At 43.5% G+C, this 18,085-nt stretch overlaps 1 pseudogene; it reads right to left on the bottom strand.

Annotated features, from left to right (window-relative positions):
* Positions 1-13,113: 13,113 nt before the first annotated feature.
* Positions 13,114-18,085, bottom strand: part of LOC101405708 (serine/threonine-protein kinase MARK2-like) — a 28,802-nt pseudogene continuing 23,830 nt past the window's right edge.

The raw sequence follows: 18,085 nt of genomic DNA, 5'->3' as shown, positions 1-18,085 counted from the left end.
TCTGAGCTCCGAAATTACCATCTAAACTCTCAGAACTTTCTAATTTTTATGGAAGTAATTTTATAAGATTATCTTTTCTACTTGACAGAAAGCTCCTCAAGGGAAAGGATGTTATTTTCTGCATTGCTCACTTAACCTAGTGCCTGGAATATGACAGATACTCCCAGAATGAATGTGTGTTATCTTTATTATAACTGGGTCCTTCTAAAGATATTGTATGCCTCATTTTCTTATATATTTGCTTGTTTTTCCAAAACATGGAAGTTCTAATAAACAGAGAATTGGAATAATTTTGCTCTGTTTCAAGTATAACTCACATATCATTGGCTACTGATGAATCAGAAAAGCCCTATTTCTAGGATTTGAGCAGTTGTTCAAAAATAATTATGTAAACTTTCTAAGATGTGACACTGATCTTCCTTCCTTCCCCGTGGCCTGTACTCATGGAAATGCTGTTCACGATTGTTTCTCCACACACCTGATCTCTGTGTCATCTTGCTCACTACTCCTTTGTGGTTCATTCTATGTCATCTAATACCGTCTGGCACTTGGGGCCAACTTCATAGATGTGTGACCCATGCAGTCACACAGGGCCTCATGTTTAGAAAGGCTCTGTGCTTGGCATCATACTTATTGTCGCCATCTTTCCATTCTTCATAATCTTTTAACAAGGGACCCTGAATTTTGATTTTGTACTGGGCCCCAAAATTATGCAGCTGATCCTGCTGCCACTAAAGCTGTGGTTCCAGGGAGGTGAGGATGCTGCGGCACAATAAAAAAATATCTTTCTTTCATTTTCTGGCAAACCATTGATATGTTTCACAATAATTACATAACCTTGGGAAAATCACTTCAACTCACTGATCCCCAACAACCTCATTGATAAAACCTCATCTAAACTGGATGCCCCCTTATGTACTTCTAGTTCTAAAATACTATAAATCTGTTAGTTTCTATATACAGAGAACTTTATAACTTAAAAAAAAAGAACTCCTTCTTTAGGGAGATACATTTTCTAAACCTATTGAATCTATTTGAGAAGAGAAACAGATGGTGAATGTATCCGAAGATGCCATTATTTCTCATACAACTATATACCTTGCATTTCCATGTAATTTCCTGGGGATAGTCAATCTGAAAGCTTTCTATACCTTAGCCTGAAAAATGACACATCAACAACATGCTGAGCCTCATAATTACCGGGACTGCAGGGCCCATTAAGCTGTGAGCATGCATATGCTCACCTAATTATGTTTATGCTGCTTATAAATCAGCAAAGTGAGAGCATATGCATGCTGAAAATTGCCCATCATTAACTTTCCTAATTGCACCCAAATAAAGAGAGAAATAATTCACTTCAGAATATGTTTTCATCCTTTGGGCAAAGCCTACACTCATCTTGTTTAGGTTTTGAAAAATTGTCTTCTTGCTCATAAATGGAAATCAATTCTTTGGATGCCAAAACACAAGACAGTTCTTTCCTGAGTGTTGAGCCAGAGAAAATGAAAAGATTCAGATATGAATGTCGGAAGACTAGAGCATGGATCTAGTGAGCAAACAGCACAGACAGGAGAGAATAGGTAAATGAAAGCAATTCCATCATTCTGATGAAGAGTGTAATGCAGATGGTGACAGGCCAACCACAGATACAATAGGATGCAACAATGAGGGACAGATCCTCAGGGAAAAAGAACCATTAAATTTAGATGTCGGAAAGAAGGCTCAATTTCATGACAGTAATTGAGATCAATTGGAGCACTGTCTGCTCTCCTCACTCACAATCTCCCTTGTAGTTGCTCTGAACAATTACTGTTCTATTACTGGCAGGATTAAGATAAGACAGACAGGAGTTGTGCATGCCTAATTGGGCTTCCATATACGGTTTATTGCTGTCCTTAGAGACAGGAAGCAGAAAGGGAAGAGGGAGGGCAAAAAATAGGGCTTTTGGTGTTCATAATAATGGGAAACCATTCTGGTACGAATTCAGTGGTGCAGAGTCCTGAACAAGAAATCTGAGGATCTGCCTCCTGATAATTCTCCTCCAGGCACTTTGCATGCATTACTTCATTTAGTTCTCACAGCAGCACTACAGAGGCTTCTGTTATTGTCCCCACTGTATAGACGAAGAAGATGAAGATAAGGAAATTGACTAAGATGACCCAATGACGAATCGGTGGGGTGAAGATTCAAACTCCAATGCTTTCTGACTCCCAAGCCCTTGTTTCAGCCTAGACTGCCACCCAACTCAAAGGACCCAAATTCTTAGATTTAATCATGTTCATTTTGCTAAAGATTCAAGTGGCCTTTTATTTCTCTTCACTATACTGACAATTCTAAAAAAATAAAGCAACTGAATTAATGTCTGTTTCTAAAATGCAACTCATACCATATGGCTTTACTGACTTCTGTTGACCTAGGCGAGGGCAATATTTTCATTTGCGCCTACCCACCATACTCGAAAAACTTCCTCTATTTTAGTATTTTCCAATTATAAGTCTAGCCTTTCCTACGGAAGAAGCCAGAAAATTCTGATCTGGATTCTACCAATAAGATTCAGTTGTGCAAGATTTTGAACAAAAAACCCCAAGGAAGCCATGAGTGTGGGGCAGTGAACTTCATGAAAGCAGAATGTTGGAAGAGTCCAGTTCTTCACGGACAGCAGTGGCTGTGCTTCTGATTTACAACCTGGGACGTCCCAGGTGCTGTGTCGTGGCACCCGAAGGGGAACTGGGCATTGGTTTTGGCTCTGAGGCTCAGCATCTGGCTCTCTTACCTCTTGGAGATTCTGTAAACTATCTAGTACTCTTTACTAAACCCCTTTTCTACTTTTATTAGCCAGAGTGGATGCAATTGTTTGCAACTAACAACTCTAATTTTGACACCAATTGAAGTAAGTAGAAACTCTCTTCCTTGGCACCCACAGTCTTTCCCACAGGAGGCTCCAGTGTCATCCTCTGTTACTCTCTCTCTCAGTGATCTAGTCAGTGTGACTCGTGCAGCGTTCCTCTACTTGGAAAGCAATCCTGTTCACTTAGACACTGCACCAGGCTTACTACACCTGAATCCATAGACCAGTTTCAAGGACTATCCACCATCTCATGCTCCCAGTTATTTCAGATACGAATACCTAGACTAAACTCCTACCTGAGGGTGAATATAAGGCTTTGCTCATCGTCTAACCATTGATAAAACTTGTGAAAAAGAAAATATAGGACAAGCTCACATCAGTATCATTCTACCCCTGAGCAAATCTTCTGTTCTACATCCTTGCTTGCTGCCCTCCATTTGTGCAGTGGGAAGGACTACGTGACAGAAAATCGAAGGGTCACATTTATCTTCACATCTTCTTCCTCTCTGTCAATTTTTCCATTTTTAATACATTATACGTGACCCACCTCATCATCCCAGTCAAAACTCTTAGGAGTCATCCCTGATTCTGTCTGCATCTTTAGTCCTTCAATCCTGTTCATTGTGTTACCTTCATATTTTTCAAATCCTTCCTATGTTCATCTATTCATACCCTATAGCAGCAGCCTCCTGCTAGTTTTCTTGCTTCTAGTTTCTCTGCTGGTTTTCTCTTCTCCATAAGTATAAGTAGAGTGATTTTCCAGAGCACAAATATGATCATGTCTCTCCATGGCCTAAAATTCTTCCAATCTCCCACAGAAGTAATCCAAATTTGCTGGTATTGCATACAGGGCCTCCATGATCTGTCCCAAATATCCCTCCTCCTCATCTCCTGTGCTCTCCCACACACACTATGAGGTGCAGCCCTTGATGAGCCACCAGCCACATGTGGTTCTCCAAACAGTCTTGCTTTCTACCTCCATGCTTTTGCCACATTGTCCCTCTTGACTACATATCCTGTACTGTGGAGCTTGAAAATCCCAGCTTTGAGAACTTTCACCAACACCTCCAGACGAAGCTGAGGTCTTCCTCTGTGCTCTCACGCTCCTGAAGCATCGTATTCATTCATTCCTCTCTCTGCCTTTATGTGGTTATGATGATCTGTTTGTGGTCCTGTCTTCCCATATAGTCTCTGCCCCTCTTTCTCCCCACTACCTAGAGGAAGAGACAGATTTGACGCCTGTCTTGCCGCCTGGGTTTGGTCAGTGACTGATGCTTGGCGGTTTGTGTAAATTGTATTCCCTGAGCTTACTTCCATGCTATTCCTGAGACCTATGAATTCCTCAGAAAACCTTGTCTCACTCTTCATTGAATCTACCTGTGTCTAGCAGTGGATGAGGCACATAATATTCTAATGATGATGATTAATAATAATAATGATAATTATTAGCTACTATTTATGGGATGCTACTATATGACACCAAGTCATTTAATACCCATCACAACACTCTGATAATAGTAACATCATTATTACTTCGTAGGTGAAGTAAATGAAATATAGAAGAATTAAGAACATTGCCCAGTGTCACAAAGCTTAGACATCGTAGAACCTGCAATTGAACCTCATTCTGTTTGATTCTCCGACCCTTCTCCATTGCTGCCCCTTGCCACAGGATAAGTCCTCAGGTCCACGTTCCAGGTAACTGGGCCCAAGAATTACCTGCCCAAAAGGCCCAGGGACTGTACATCTTCTCAGGGTCCATTCTCCTGCCTTGGGCCCCAGCACTGGTGGAGTGGCTGTTGTGGTGGAGTATAAATAGGGTTTGACACGAGGGCTGGAGTGTCTACACTCATGTAGACAAAGTTCCTCACAGAGGGCAGTGGACTGGCCTGGGAAGGAAAGATGGAGCGCAGTCGAACAACACAGAGGAATTTGAGAATTCTAAGTTTGAACCTGGCCTTTGATGTTGTTACAAAGCTTATTTATTAAGGCAGGAGATAAAACATATTTTATTTAACAGTTTCTAGTTTATTTATGACTTTTAAATGTTTAGATATGTATTATGTTGGCCTCTTTTTGTACTCATGCCCCTGACCTTGTAAAATGTTAGGGGTGGCCCTTGTTAAAGCACGTATTAGTAGACCAATGGAGTATTCTACATCAGATCGTTCACAACTGTATTTTTACAGTAGCTTTTTCTCTAAGTGGCATAGGTGGTCAAAAGAAACTGACAGGTTAAGTCTTTCAAATCCTTTGGAATCTCATTTGTGTCCACCACGTACACTCCCAGTCTGTATATCACATTCCTATAGGTGTCTCACCAGGCGCGTTTAGGGAGGAAGCCAACTCCATGGGGTCATCTGACCCTCTCTGCCAGTCTGCCATACAAAATTCCTAAATCGCCTTAAGCCTCACTGCTTAACCCTGAGAGAACGTTCACCTTTGTGCAGCAAATCTTGCTGGTCCTCAGGGACAACTTAGCCACTGCTACAAAAGTTATCTCCAAAAAGTTAGCATGCTTGAGCCCCAAAGAAACAAGCTTGTTTGTTTTTTCCTGTTGGACACAGTACCCAGCTAACAATAATTTTCTCAAACAATTCAGGGAGAGAAAGTGTAGACTGTTGTTTGTATTACGAGTGTCATAATATTACCAGTGGGCATTGTTGAAAGTCAGGAACAAAGAATTATTTCCCAGCTGATGACGTGACAGCAGCAATTATTATTACCTTTTCTTAAAGTAGCATGTTACACTCCAAAAATACCATGAGTCACTCATTGCGCTTCACTGCTAATGCGTGTTCTTAATATGCTGGATAAGAGGTTTACCAGAGATAAAATTCAAGAAGGGGCTATGATCTATGCAGGGAAGCCTCTGCCTGAGAGAACTATGAGAGACCGTGCCGAGTTGACCAGCCAGCAGCAGGTGTTCGTGAAGAGCCCCCGGTGCCCAGCTCTGTGTCTCAGAGCCCACTCTCTTTGGCAGGTGAGCACAGCTATACCACCTTCTCCATGAGTTGCTTAAAAGTCCCACATAATTAAAAAACTATGTTCCTGTTGAGTTACATTCTCATTTCAGATCTTCGTCATCGGCACCATCATTTTTCTCGTACTTCGTCAATCTGCAGATGGGTGCTTCCTGACCCAGAGAGTTAAGGCAACTTATCCAAGGTCACAACAACTCATGTCTGCAAATGGTCAGTCCTGTGCTATGTAACACACTGCTTTCTGATAGATTTTAAATGATATGAACTTTTGGTACTTTGCTTTAAATATATGTCTCTGATTCTACTATTTTACCTTCTTTTCAAACTCTTTAATTACTAATTGATCCATGCTATAGACTGAATATTTGTGTCCCTCCAAATTCATATGTTGAAACCTAATCCCAAGTGTGATGGTATTTGGAGGTGGGGTCTTTAGAGGGTGATTAGGTCATAAAGGCAGAGCCTTCATGAATGGAATTAGTGCCCTCATAAAAGAAGACCAAGAAAGTAACTCACTCTTCTGCCATGTGAAGATACAGCAGAAAGATGCCCATCTAAGAACAAGGAAGAGAGCCCTCACCAGACATTGAATCTGCCAGTACCCTGATCTTGTACTTCCAGCCTCCAGAACTGTGAGAAATAAATATTTGTTGTTTATAAGCCATCTAGTCTATGGCAGTTTGTTAAAGTAGCCCAAACAGACTAAGACAATCCACGAATAAATGTTTCTTGCACAAACAAAATAATTATTTAAATAAATCCTAAAGTGAATCATTCAGTGAAGCAACATTTATTTCTAGTTAAGTGAATTCATGCTCCATTTTATCTCTGTCATGAACACAAATAATTGTACCCAAGCCTTACATTTACTGAGTGAGGCTTACTTCTCATGTATGTTACAGGATCGTATGCTTCAATTTCTCTCTCTTGAATAGGGCTTTGTATAATCTCCTGCAGTTAAGGAACATAGTAAAAAAAAAAAAAAAAAACTGTACAGCCATAGTACTTAAATTCTTTGGACCAGGGACTCATTTGAGAATCCTTTAAAAGCTACACAATCTCCTCTTGGGAAGAAATAGACGTACATAAATACAACTATTTGCGTACAGTTCTGTAGGGCTGATGTAATCAAAGAAGTCTGAAGGAGGACTCCCTAGATGTCCAGGACCCCTGACTAAGAACTTTGCCTTTCCATGTGCCTGGAAGCTTCTCCTAAATATTCTGATAAGAAGGTTACAAGGAAGGTAGGGAGTGGAGAATAAAAAGTTAATTTCCAAGAAAAGAGAATTTTGATGTACGGGAAATAATAAGAAAGAAAAGATCTCATCTATCATGGATAGATGAGAATTTAGAGATCAAATTTGCAGAAATGGCCAAAGGGATTTTTAAGATCTCTTGAACTTGATATTTAAAGATTTTATTTATTTTATTTTTCCCCAAAGCCCCAGTAGATAGTTGTGTGTCATAGCTGCACATCCTTCTAGTTGCTGTATGTGGGACGCGGCCTCAGCATGGCCGGAGAAGCAGCGCGTCGGTGCGAGCCCGGGATCCGAACCCGGGCCGCCAGCAGTGGAGCGCGCTCACTCAACCACCAAGCCACGGGGCCGGCCCTGAACTTGATATTTAAATACTTTACCGTGTGTCCCGGTCATGTAAGCTCCTACCACGTACCCTCAAATCTCCAGTAAAATTTCCCGTACATGTCTGTCTCATGCAAAATGAATTTGTGGGAAAAGTGCTCAAGAAATTGATGCTGTTTTTGACATTTGAGTCAATGACAAAGCAGAAACAGAGGAACAGATGCAAGATGCAGAAGCCAGAAATCAGAGCCAGAACAGATGAGGAGAAATGTAATTTTTTAGACCGTGAAGAAATCTTGGAGTGTTCAGTCTTCCATAGGATGTAGAACTGGCTTTGAAGCCAATTTTATCCTGCCTTTAAACGAGTAGGTAACCTCAGCTGATATCTCAGTTACTCTGACATTTTATTAGCTCTGGAGAATTTGCAAAGGACAAGTGCATTAATTATCTCATTTTATCCATCTAAAAAGCCTGTAAGGTGGGCTATGGTTCCCCTTTACAAATGAGGAAACTGAGCCCAGAGTATAAAATAACCAAGATCACAGAACCAGAAAGACTGGGCTCCCAGAGCTAGCTGTCTGGGACTCTCACTTCTCTTCCTACCTAACCTCTCTCCCTTTCCTCTGGGCCTCACGCTGATTTGAAAGCCAGTGCTTGATAATGGAGAACTAGTGCTGGTCTTGTCATCACTCCTTTCGGGTTTGCCTAAGCTCTTTGCAGCTGGGCCCAGTTGGAGCCTCAGTGCACCACCAGACACACTGCCCAGGGCCTCCCTTTCTCAACAGGTGAGACTCCACAGGGGAGGGGAAACCTCTTCAGCGTCACTGTCTGAAATGACTGGGGTCAGACTTCTCCCGGGGGCGTATTGAGCGTGGGCAAAGGAATTGGAAGTAAGAAGGTCTTCTAGAAACTACTTGGCCCACAGCACTTTTCAGTTCCAGCTCTGGCTTTTGCACCTGTATCCTAGTCTTGGACTTTGAGCTCAAGCTTCCCAAAAGACGACATTGCCACACGGATAACTTGTGACTGAACAGACTCAAAGTCAGGCGGAGCAGCACAACTGCAGGAGTCCAGGTTGGCAAGACCACCCACTGATGTTATGTCAGTGCCTTAATTTTACATTATACAGCAGTTTTGTGTGTTCAAAGAAAAACCCAAATATTTCCCCTTACAGGAGGTGTTTTCTGATTCCCACATTGGATTAGAATGTTTCTTGTGATTTAGCACCAGGCTCTTGTACATTTGAGAAAAGTGGCCTGCTTCCCTTTGCCATTGCAACTAGAGTAGGTCATTGTCAGAGGCATTCCCTGGCTCCCCTTTCCAGTGTTGGCCCCATCCCCACCCCATTACCCTCGGCCACAGCTCCAGCCCATTCCTCTCCTCGCACTTATCACGAGTGATAACTAAGTCATTACGGTTTAGTGATGTTCACCTCCACTCCACTGGACCCTCCACAAGGAGATAGCACATCTGTTTGGGTACTACAGTATCCTCTGGCAGAGCGCCTAACACATATTAGATGTTCAACTAGTATTTGTGGAATCAAAAAATCTGTGAAATGTATGAATGAATAAATGAATAAGGATGTTATCTCTGCCGGAGACTCGAGAATCAGTCCAATTAACCATACACTCCCCGTACCCTCTGTTCTAACAAACAGACATGCATGTTCCTCTGGACTGCCCCCTATCTTACCATCATTTGTTCACCAGTTTGGGTAACAGTGTCCCCCCGTCCGTGAGTCCCCTGGGTGACTATGCTGGTCAAGGGTTAGGAGCACCAGGGTGGATGAGAGCCCACCAGCTTGGAATTCTATGTGAGTTTGAATCTTGGCTCAGAGACGGATTAGGTCAGAAACTTCAACCAGTTAATTAACCCGAGTGTGTTTCTTGCTCTGCAAAATGGTAGCGAAGGTGACCTGCTGGTTCTTACCCTACCCCAGTCCATTCAAATGCAGACCATCTTTTAACACTGTGACCAAAAACTCTGTAAGGGCCTAGGCCTAACATTTTTAACTTAAGCAAATAGTTTTCCTAGGCTCTAAATTGTAAGATAAATCCATTTTCTAGAAAATGTGTTCAGATCAGAATATACCAAATGATAATTATACTTAAACATAAAAGTAGCACAAAATATATGATTATCCAAGTAATTTATAATCAGTAGATGAACAAATCTTGTCAATGCACTGTTCTACTCCTTCCAATAGTGCCCTACCTGACCTTGCTGCCACCAGGCCCCCCGTCACTGGGGCTGCCTCCCTGCTAGTTACACAACCTCCTTTCACACTCTACTGCTTTTAGGCTGAAGACATGCTGAGCTAAGCCCACAGGAAGCCCAAGGCCTATACCTGACGTCCCCATTCTGGGAGCCAGTCGGAATCCCACTCCTGCTGTTGCTAATCTTATCACTCAGTCCTGGAATTCCGAATTAATCTCTTCTTATAAGTGATATTATGAATAATGCATAGGATTTTAAGGGTCATTGCAAGTAGTACTATAATTCACTTACATTAAAAGTTGAATAGAAATTAGTGGTGTTTTAGTCTGCTTAAATATGAATTTTCCAGTCCTGAAGGTAGACCTAGTGCTGTTGCTTTGCCTATGCCAGGTTTAGGGCCCCTTCCTGCTAACCCTGGCTCATTGGGCAGAGTGAGGCATAGGCTCTTCACCACTACATGGGGTGAAGTACAGCCTCCCCTCCTTCCCAGGACAAGACACCGCTGTGCCTTCACTGGGGGCAGAGGCTGTGAGCAGGTACCCTCCCCATCATCAGCTGAACACTCTTCCCTCCCCACATAAGGAAACAGTGCCGCCTTCCCGGGTCTCTGGCGGCCAGTCCCCTCTCCCCCGCCCAGCGAGGACCAGCCCTTCCTCGCACGCCCCAGCTCCAACACACTGCCTCGCCTCAGGGAGTCCTCCTCTGTCTTTGGTGCTAAACTTCTCCACACGGACCTGGGTGGAGGTTTCTCCAGGTCGTTCGTGGAGGCCCCAAGGGGTGCGTACAGAAGGATTTAAAGCGATGGGGACAAAGGCTTAGCAGATCTGGAGGGTGAAGGTGGGAGGGAGTGAAGGATAACATCACCGTTTCATTTTTTTCTCTCTGGCAGCAAGAAGAATGAGAACCAAGTTAATTTCACCTTATATTTTCCTGCCACACACAAACCTATATTTGTACTTCTCTCTAGTGTTTCGTCGAGGTGGAAAGAATCCTAATTACTAAAGATCCAGCTAAAACCCACCAGTACTCCAGTATGCTGATGTCATTACAGACAACGATTGTCACCAGATCATCAGTTTCCAAAATACTGTTGGAGGAAGTGCTAACAGGTGTGTCTCATCCCCAAAGAATTTGCTTTTAGTTTTCAAATAATTCTAGGAAACAGTATCTGCTGCCCCTCCCTCTGAGAGAGCCACATGCATACTTTAAAGACTGTTCTAAATCCTGGTACAAAGGATCCTATGAAACATTGCTTAACGCATAGTTTTCCAATTTCATTTATGTCCCTGCACTCTCAGGAAGGGCCTGTACATTATCTATTGTAGAGCTGGAGTGAATATTACCAATATTTTGTTTGGAAAAGACACTAGAGCTGCCCTTGCTCCCTCCGCACCATTTGTAAGTGCAGGTTGAGGCTGGATCACCCGGCTCCAAAGATGCTGTGGAGACATTGGCAGAATAAATTTCTTGGCTCCAATCTCTCTCATGTTGATTCTGAGGAAAGATATTGCAATTTGGAAGTAAAAATAGCTCAGGAGATTGTAAATGGCAAAAGCAGAGGGAAAGGGAGGCAGAAAATGATAAGAGATGTAGCTAAATATTTATATATACAAAAAATGAAAACATGGAAAACGTTCCTTCTGAAATACGTAATTAAGCTCAAGACAGAGTAGGCAGATGGAGTCGGTAATTACAGGTTCCTAATGTATCTAAAATTCCCAGGGAACCAAAACGTTGCTACTAATTTTGTAGCTTCACAGTTTATAGCGTGTTGCTGGTTATAACAGGCTCTGCTCCGTTAACACTTGACGCTCCAGTTGGATAGCTCGCATTTTAAAAATAAACCCAGCAGCGCAAAGCCGCACGATTTCTGACCTACTTGGACTATTTATGTGAGAATGCGTTGTAAACTAGGGTTATGATGCACGGATTATGACTGGGATTACTATCGTCCTCTTTACTATCGCAGGCAGTTGTGGTGTCAGGGAGAAGACCCTGGGTCTGGAATCTCGTTTCATTCCCACACATATTTATCGAAGGCCTGCTGCCGGCGGGGCCCCTTCTGAGCCATGGGGATGCGTCGGCGAGGGAAGCAGACAGATTTCTGTCCTTGTGGAGATTTCGTTCTGGTAGAGTTAGGGAGACAGAAAATAAATAATAAACAACATGAATAAGTAAATTATATAGTATACTAGAAGGTAATATGGGTGATTATAAAAAAGGAGATTGTACTGGGTGGATGGGTTTATCAACAGAATAGTCGAGGCCGAGCTCATGGGGAATGTGACATGGGGCAAAGACGGAAGGAGCTGGCCATGTGGGTGCCTGTGGGGAGGGGGGCACTGTCCGTACTGAAGCTATAGGGCAGGGGAGTGTGGGGCCTGTTAAGGAAGAGCAGGAGGTGAGCAGCAGGAACAGGCTGAGAGACTAGGAGAACTGTAGGACGTGAGGTCAGAGAGGGCACAGGGAGGTCGTACAGAGCCTCGTGGGCCATCATAAAGTTCTTTTACTCTGGGGGAAACTGGGATCTGTTTCAGGAGTGCAATAAATTGACTTACATTTAAATGTGAGACCTGATTGTTAAAGGATTTGTTTCAAATTCTTTTCAGCTTACATAGGTTCACATTTTCTTTTATGCATGTGTAATAGAAAAAATTATCAATTCCAACTACCTAGCTCTTCAACAAGGTGGGTGGGGTGGGGTGGGGTGGGGTCTATGACTTTTAACCAACAGGGTTCTTGTTTAGGAAAGTGCTCAACATCTTTCACAAAACGGGACCAGGTTGTGGTCACTTTGGAAGACTGCCAAGTCAGTGTCAGGCCCACGGCCTTTCCCCACCACCATCTATGGATTCGGTTTCTCTTCCCAGGAGCTGAGTGAAGAGAGTAATTTCAGAGACATCTTCTCTGACAGGAGAAAAGTTACACAGAATTCCAATCCATGGCCCTCACTGGCAACTTCTACCCCGTTTCCATGGCCGGGGTTATAATTCCATTCTTTTGACCCTCATCCCCCACCCCTTCAAACTCAGGAACAACCAGAGAAAGCCAAATTTGCTCCCCAAACCAAACACATGAGCAGCCCCCTCACCTAGTGAGCCCACCTCCAGCTCCCCCATGCCGACACCTCCCACTCAGGCCCAGCCGGAGCCTTCCCTTTGCTTTCATCACAAAGCTTCCCTCCCCTGCCTGCACTGGAGCCTCTGCCGGGGCAGGCGATGGTGGCTGATCACCTTGCTGTTGTGAGTTTTGAATGGCCAGCCTGTTTTCATTTGCACTGTGTTTATTTCTACAGAACCATCTCCATTCCCCACAAACACAGAAAAAGAGATAGAGAAGGGCAGGGAGGAGAGAAGTGTTCCAGGAAAAAGACCCCAGTCCAGTCTCTGCAGTTTCTCCCAGTTGTGGATGGAGCGGCAGATCCGGCAGCTAGGGCCAGCCAGCCTCTGCTCTTGTCTCCCATGAAGCCCCCGCTAGCCTTTTACAGCTTAAGCTCCTCGGTTAATTTGTCGTCAGTGCTTTTGAAGGCCATGGAGGTGCTGGGTAGCTCTTGAACTGAAGCTGCTGAGAGAGCAATGGGGCAGTTTGCACACCTCCATCTTCCACTGTGCAAAGGCCCTTGGCCCCGTGGGCCCCGCGGGCCCCGCGTGCACAGAGCAGGCACTTCCAGTACAGCTTGCACACGGCTATTTGCGTCCAGCATGCTTTCCCTCTCTCGCCTAATCTCCTTAAGCTCCACGGAGCAGGCCATCTTCACACCCCATGTAAGTGTGGCAAGCAAGGCTTAGGCTCTCGAAATTCTTTTTCTTTATCACTGCCTCTGCTGCCCACCATAGGAGGTTTGAGCATCTCCACTCAGTCTTTGCTCTTGGGTTCATTCAAGATGCTTCTGGCAAACCTGAAACAGAGATTTCTGTATATAAAACTGAAGGAGAATTTGCTGCAAAGCCTTGGTTGTTGCCAGAGGGAGAAGCTGGGGTCACACCAAAGGGGAAATTCTGCTGGTCACAGCTGGCAGGGCCACCCAGTACGGACAGAGTTTTTTTTGACACACCAAGGGGAATCGGTTGAATCGGGGGCACCACCACTGCTGCTGATGCTGTGAGCTGAGGGGGAGGCCGTGGGGACACACTGGGAGCCATGCTGTGCTGCGGGACCTCACGTTACTGTCTGCACAGCCTCGGGCCTGGTGAAGTTGCACTAAGGCTGTCTGGGATTCTTGGTGCAGGTCGGGGCTGGGAACGCTGTGGGGGAAGCAGAAGCCAAGAGGCTCCAACCCTGGCACAGTTAGGATGACTTTGTCCTTCGTGTGTAGGCCTGGCCAGGGCTGGTCCTTTCCAAAATCAGAGAATTCTTGTTTTGTGCTGGTGGAAAGGTTGCTGTTTGCTGAAGGGAGTGGGGGTTCTCTGTCTCCGGGACAGGAAGGGGGCTGGCAGACATTGCGTGCTGCCGGCCTTCCATCCTTCCGCTTGGTCCTCCTCTGGCCACTGATTTCTGCATTGCTACTCTGATTATGCTTAGAATCAGGACTGAAGCAAGAATGGCAGGCTTGCTGAAACTCCTCTGCTTGGGGTTAGCAGAGACACTATGTGTACCTTGTGGGATGCGGAAGGAGCATTGCTGTTGGTCACATCAGCTGAAGCCTGGGGCTTCGGGGTGATGGTCTAGCCCTCCAGCTTGGATCCATTGTAGCCGTGGAGCAAATATGTGGCCATCACTTTGTGGTACTTCTGGCCTATCAGGAGACCTGGATCCCTTCTCAAGTGTAACCAATGGACATCCTCAACTCAGGCCCTAGGGGTCCTTATAGTCATGGGGTGGATGACCATAAGGCTTTAGTTTGTTATCTTCATGACCCACATTCATCCATCAATCTTTCATGATTTGCCCTAAGGTGCTTCTCTTACTGGGAATGAGAAAGAGAAATTTCTTGAGCAGGTTTTCACACTCTATGGACACGTAGAAGGGAATATGGTATTGTCCTCTCAGTACCTGCTCCCACAGCTTTGTGAATTTCTGTGCACCAGAAGTTGGGGATCTGCTGACCAACATGTATAGGATGATTTCCACACTGCACACATCCACTGCGGGACCATCATACTTTTGTCGCTGGAAGAGTTCCAGGCTGCATAAGGGGGGCTGCCACACAAGGTACCTAGCTTGCTGTCAAAGGTGAATTCATTGCTTGAGCTAAAGTCTGCAATTTTGATGTTCACATCAGCATCCAAGAGCCGGGTTTCTGCCTTTAAGTCTCTGTGGACAATAAACTTGCTGATGACAGCACTCTGCAGTAGACACTGTCTGTCAGAATTTGTCTGGGGCCACTTTTTCTATCATATATCCATCAGACACTAGGTAATGAAACTTCTCCTCCATTAGTGTACTCCATGACAAGGTAGAGTGAGTCCTCAGTCTCAATCACTTCAAATAATTTATGTTGGGATAATTCAAAGTCTTATTGATTCCTACATTGCAGGATAGTTTCTGGAGGCTGAAGGAACCCTGCCGAGTCTTGTCGACGATGGTCAGGGCTACCTCTTTGTGGGTCAGGATGTGCCAGGCCAACTTCACCTTGGCCAAGTTACCAGTGTTGATGGTGTTGAGGATCCAGCAGTTGCCAATGTGGGTCTCCTTCTCAGCAGAGACCGCAATGAGGCCCTGCACACCCTGGACTCACTTGTGACCTTGGAGTCAAGGTGTCCCAAGGTTGGCTTAAAATTGAGAAAGCTGGTGAGAAGCTTGCTCAAAAAACACCACTTCCCAAGTCCACTTGCAAAACTGATCTTTATAATAGAAACAAACGATTCCAGACAAAAATAAAATAAACAAAACAAATGCTTTCAATTGTAGCTTTTCTGTGAGTGTGTAGTGGGGCAACGCTGTGGTTTTATTTAGCATTTTCCTGGCCCCAAAGGAAGTTGAGCACCTGTCCAGATGCTTATTGGCCATTTCTTGTTCTATGAGGTGCATGTTCAGGTCTTTTACCCATTTTTGTACTGGATTGCCTGTCTTTTTCTTATTGGTTGTGGGTCTTATGCATATATTTTGGGTATGACTCTGCATGCTTTTTCTCACTCATCGTTAACTCTTTGAAGCCACCTCCTACTTTGACCCATTGCTTATTCCCTTCCAGCCATTAGACTCCTTGTTCCCTGTACATGTCAGGCACACCCCTACCCCAGGCTCTCTCTCCTATGTCTGCCTGGAACGTTCTTCCCCAAGAGATCCACATGGTTTTCTCTCCTACTTCTTTCAATCCTTTGTTCAAATGCTACCTTCTTATGCAGGTGTTCCGAGTCTCCCTGTTTGATTTTGGCACTCTCCTTGCCCCTTCCATGTCCTATCTACCACACTCATCCATTGCTTTCTTTTTAAAAAAAAAAAAACTGTGTATTACGGAAAATTTCTAAAATACACAAAATTAGAAAGAATAATATAATGACCCTTTTCCACATATTTATCATCTGACATCAACAATTACCAACATTTCTGCAATCCTATTTTATTCATTCAGAAATACCTTAATCCACATCTTTAAATGATATATACTTTTTTTAAACATAGCCACCATGCCATCACAAAATCTAACAAAATTAACAGTATCATATTATACTAGTCCATATTCCATTTCTCAGTTTTCTCAGAGATGTCTTGTTACAGTTGATATGCCTGAATAAAAGTTCAAACCAGGTAAACACATTGTTTTTTCATAAAAATATCACTATTCAAAATACTATATATTTTACTTATTTATTTGCTTATTGTCTATCTCTTCCATTAGAACATCAACTCGGAAGTGATGTCATCAAGATGGTGAAATAGGTGGTTCCCAACTTCAGTCCTTCTCACAAGAAGATCAACTAGCAACCATCCATAGATAAGACACCATTGTGAAAATTCCAGACCCCTGGGGAGAAGGAGGTGCCCCCTTGGGCCACAGAGACTGAGATGAACCACCTTAGAAGGATAAGAGGAGCAATTTTGACCACATGACCCTTCCTGCAGGCAGACACAGCACCACACCAAGAAAGCCTATGGTTTCTCTGGTGGGTAATGAGAGCCCAAGGCGGACATCCAGATCTCCCAGCTTGCAGGACGCTTCCAGGAGGACCACTTGGCCTTGTCTCATGGGGATCACTGGTAGAAGCTGTGGGGCTGCACCACTGGGGATCAGACAGAGATGGAGAAGGGACAGGGCTTACAGCGCCCAGCGCTCAGGTCTTGGAAGACCGCATTCCTACAGGCGGCAGCCTCAGATGGGGTAAATGCAAAGAAAACCACACCCGGCACACTGCTGTTAGCCATGACAGGAAAACAACCAACTTCCCATCAGGAAAAAAGACAAAACCCTGCTTAAAGGCAATAGAACATCTTTAAAGCACTGAAAGAAGGAAAGTGCCAACCTAGAATTCTATATCCTGTTAAAATAAATAACTTTCAGAAAGAAAAGCAAAACAAAGACATTTTTGATTAAAAAAGAAAAATTTTTAGAAGCTGACTCTCACACAAAAAATGGCAAGTGGAAGGTCTTTAGTCTAAAAGAAAATGATACTAAATGGAAATTCCTATCTATTGGAAGAAATAAAAATCACTGAAAAAGTAAACATTTTGGTAAATATAAAGACCATTTTTTTCTTCTCTTGAAGTATTTAAAAACCAATAGACTCTTCCTTTGGTTTTGATCCAGAAGGAATAATCATATTCCACATTTGCTTTCCCACTGAATGCAACTGAAAAACTGGGAGAACAAACAGTAGAGAAATAATAAAGTTGTAGACCTAAATACAAACATATCAATAATTACATTAAAAATAAATAGCCTAAGAACAACAATTAAAAGACAGAGATTGTCAGACTGGATTTAAAAAAAAAATCTAACTATATACTAACAATAACAACAAAAATACACTTGAAGTGTAATGATATAGCTATGCTAAAAGTAAGAAGATAGAAAAGATCAAAAGCATCAAAACACAGAACCAAGGAAAACTGGTGCATTAGTTTCTACCAGAGCACAACAAATTATCACAAATTTAGTGGCTTAAATCAAAATAAACTTATTATATCACAGTGTATGTGGTTCAGGAGTCCGAATACAAGTGAGCTGAATCCTGTGCTCAGGGAGGGGTTCAATAAGCTGAAATGAAAGTGCCTTCCTGGGCTGTAATCTCATCTGAGGCTGGGATTCTCAGATCTGGTGGAATTCAGTCCCTTGTCATTGTAGGAGTTAGGCCCTCAGCTCCTAGAGGACACTCATCATTTCCTGCCTTCTTTCCAGCCTTCTCAACAACTTGTTTTATTCCTTCAAGGCCAATAGTAGAGCTGCTGCATTTTTTTTAAAGGTTTACTTGATTAGTTCAGATATACCCAGGATAATCACCTTTCAATAACTCAAAATCAACAATTTGAGGACCTTAATTACATCTGCAAAATCCCTTCATCTTTGCCATATA

Source organism: Ceratotherium simum, chromosome 7 (assembly GCF_057802395.1).
Source record: "Ceratotherium simum simum isolate JZ-2026a chromosome 7, ASM5780239v1, whole genome shotgun sequence".
NCBI classification, from domain to species: domain Eukaryota; kingdom Metazoa; phylum Chordata; class Mammalia; order Perissodactyla; family Rhinocerotidae; genus Ceratotherium; species Ceratotherium simum.
This window is presented reverse-complemented; position numbering and strand designations above follow the sequence as displayed.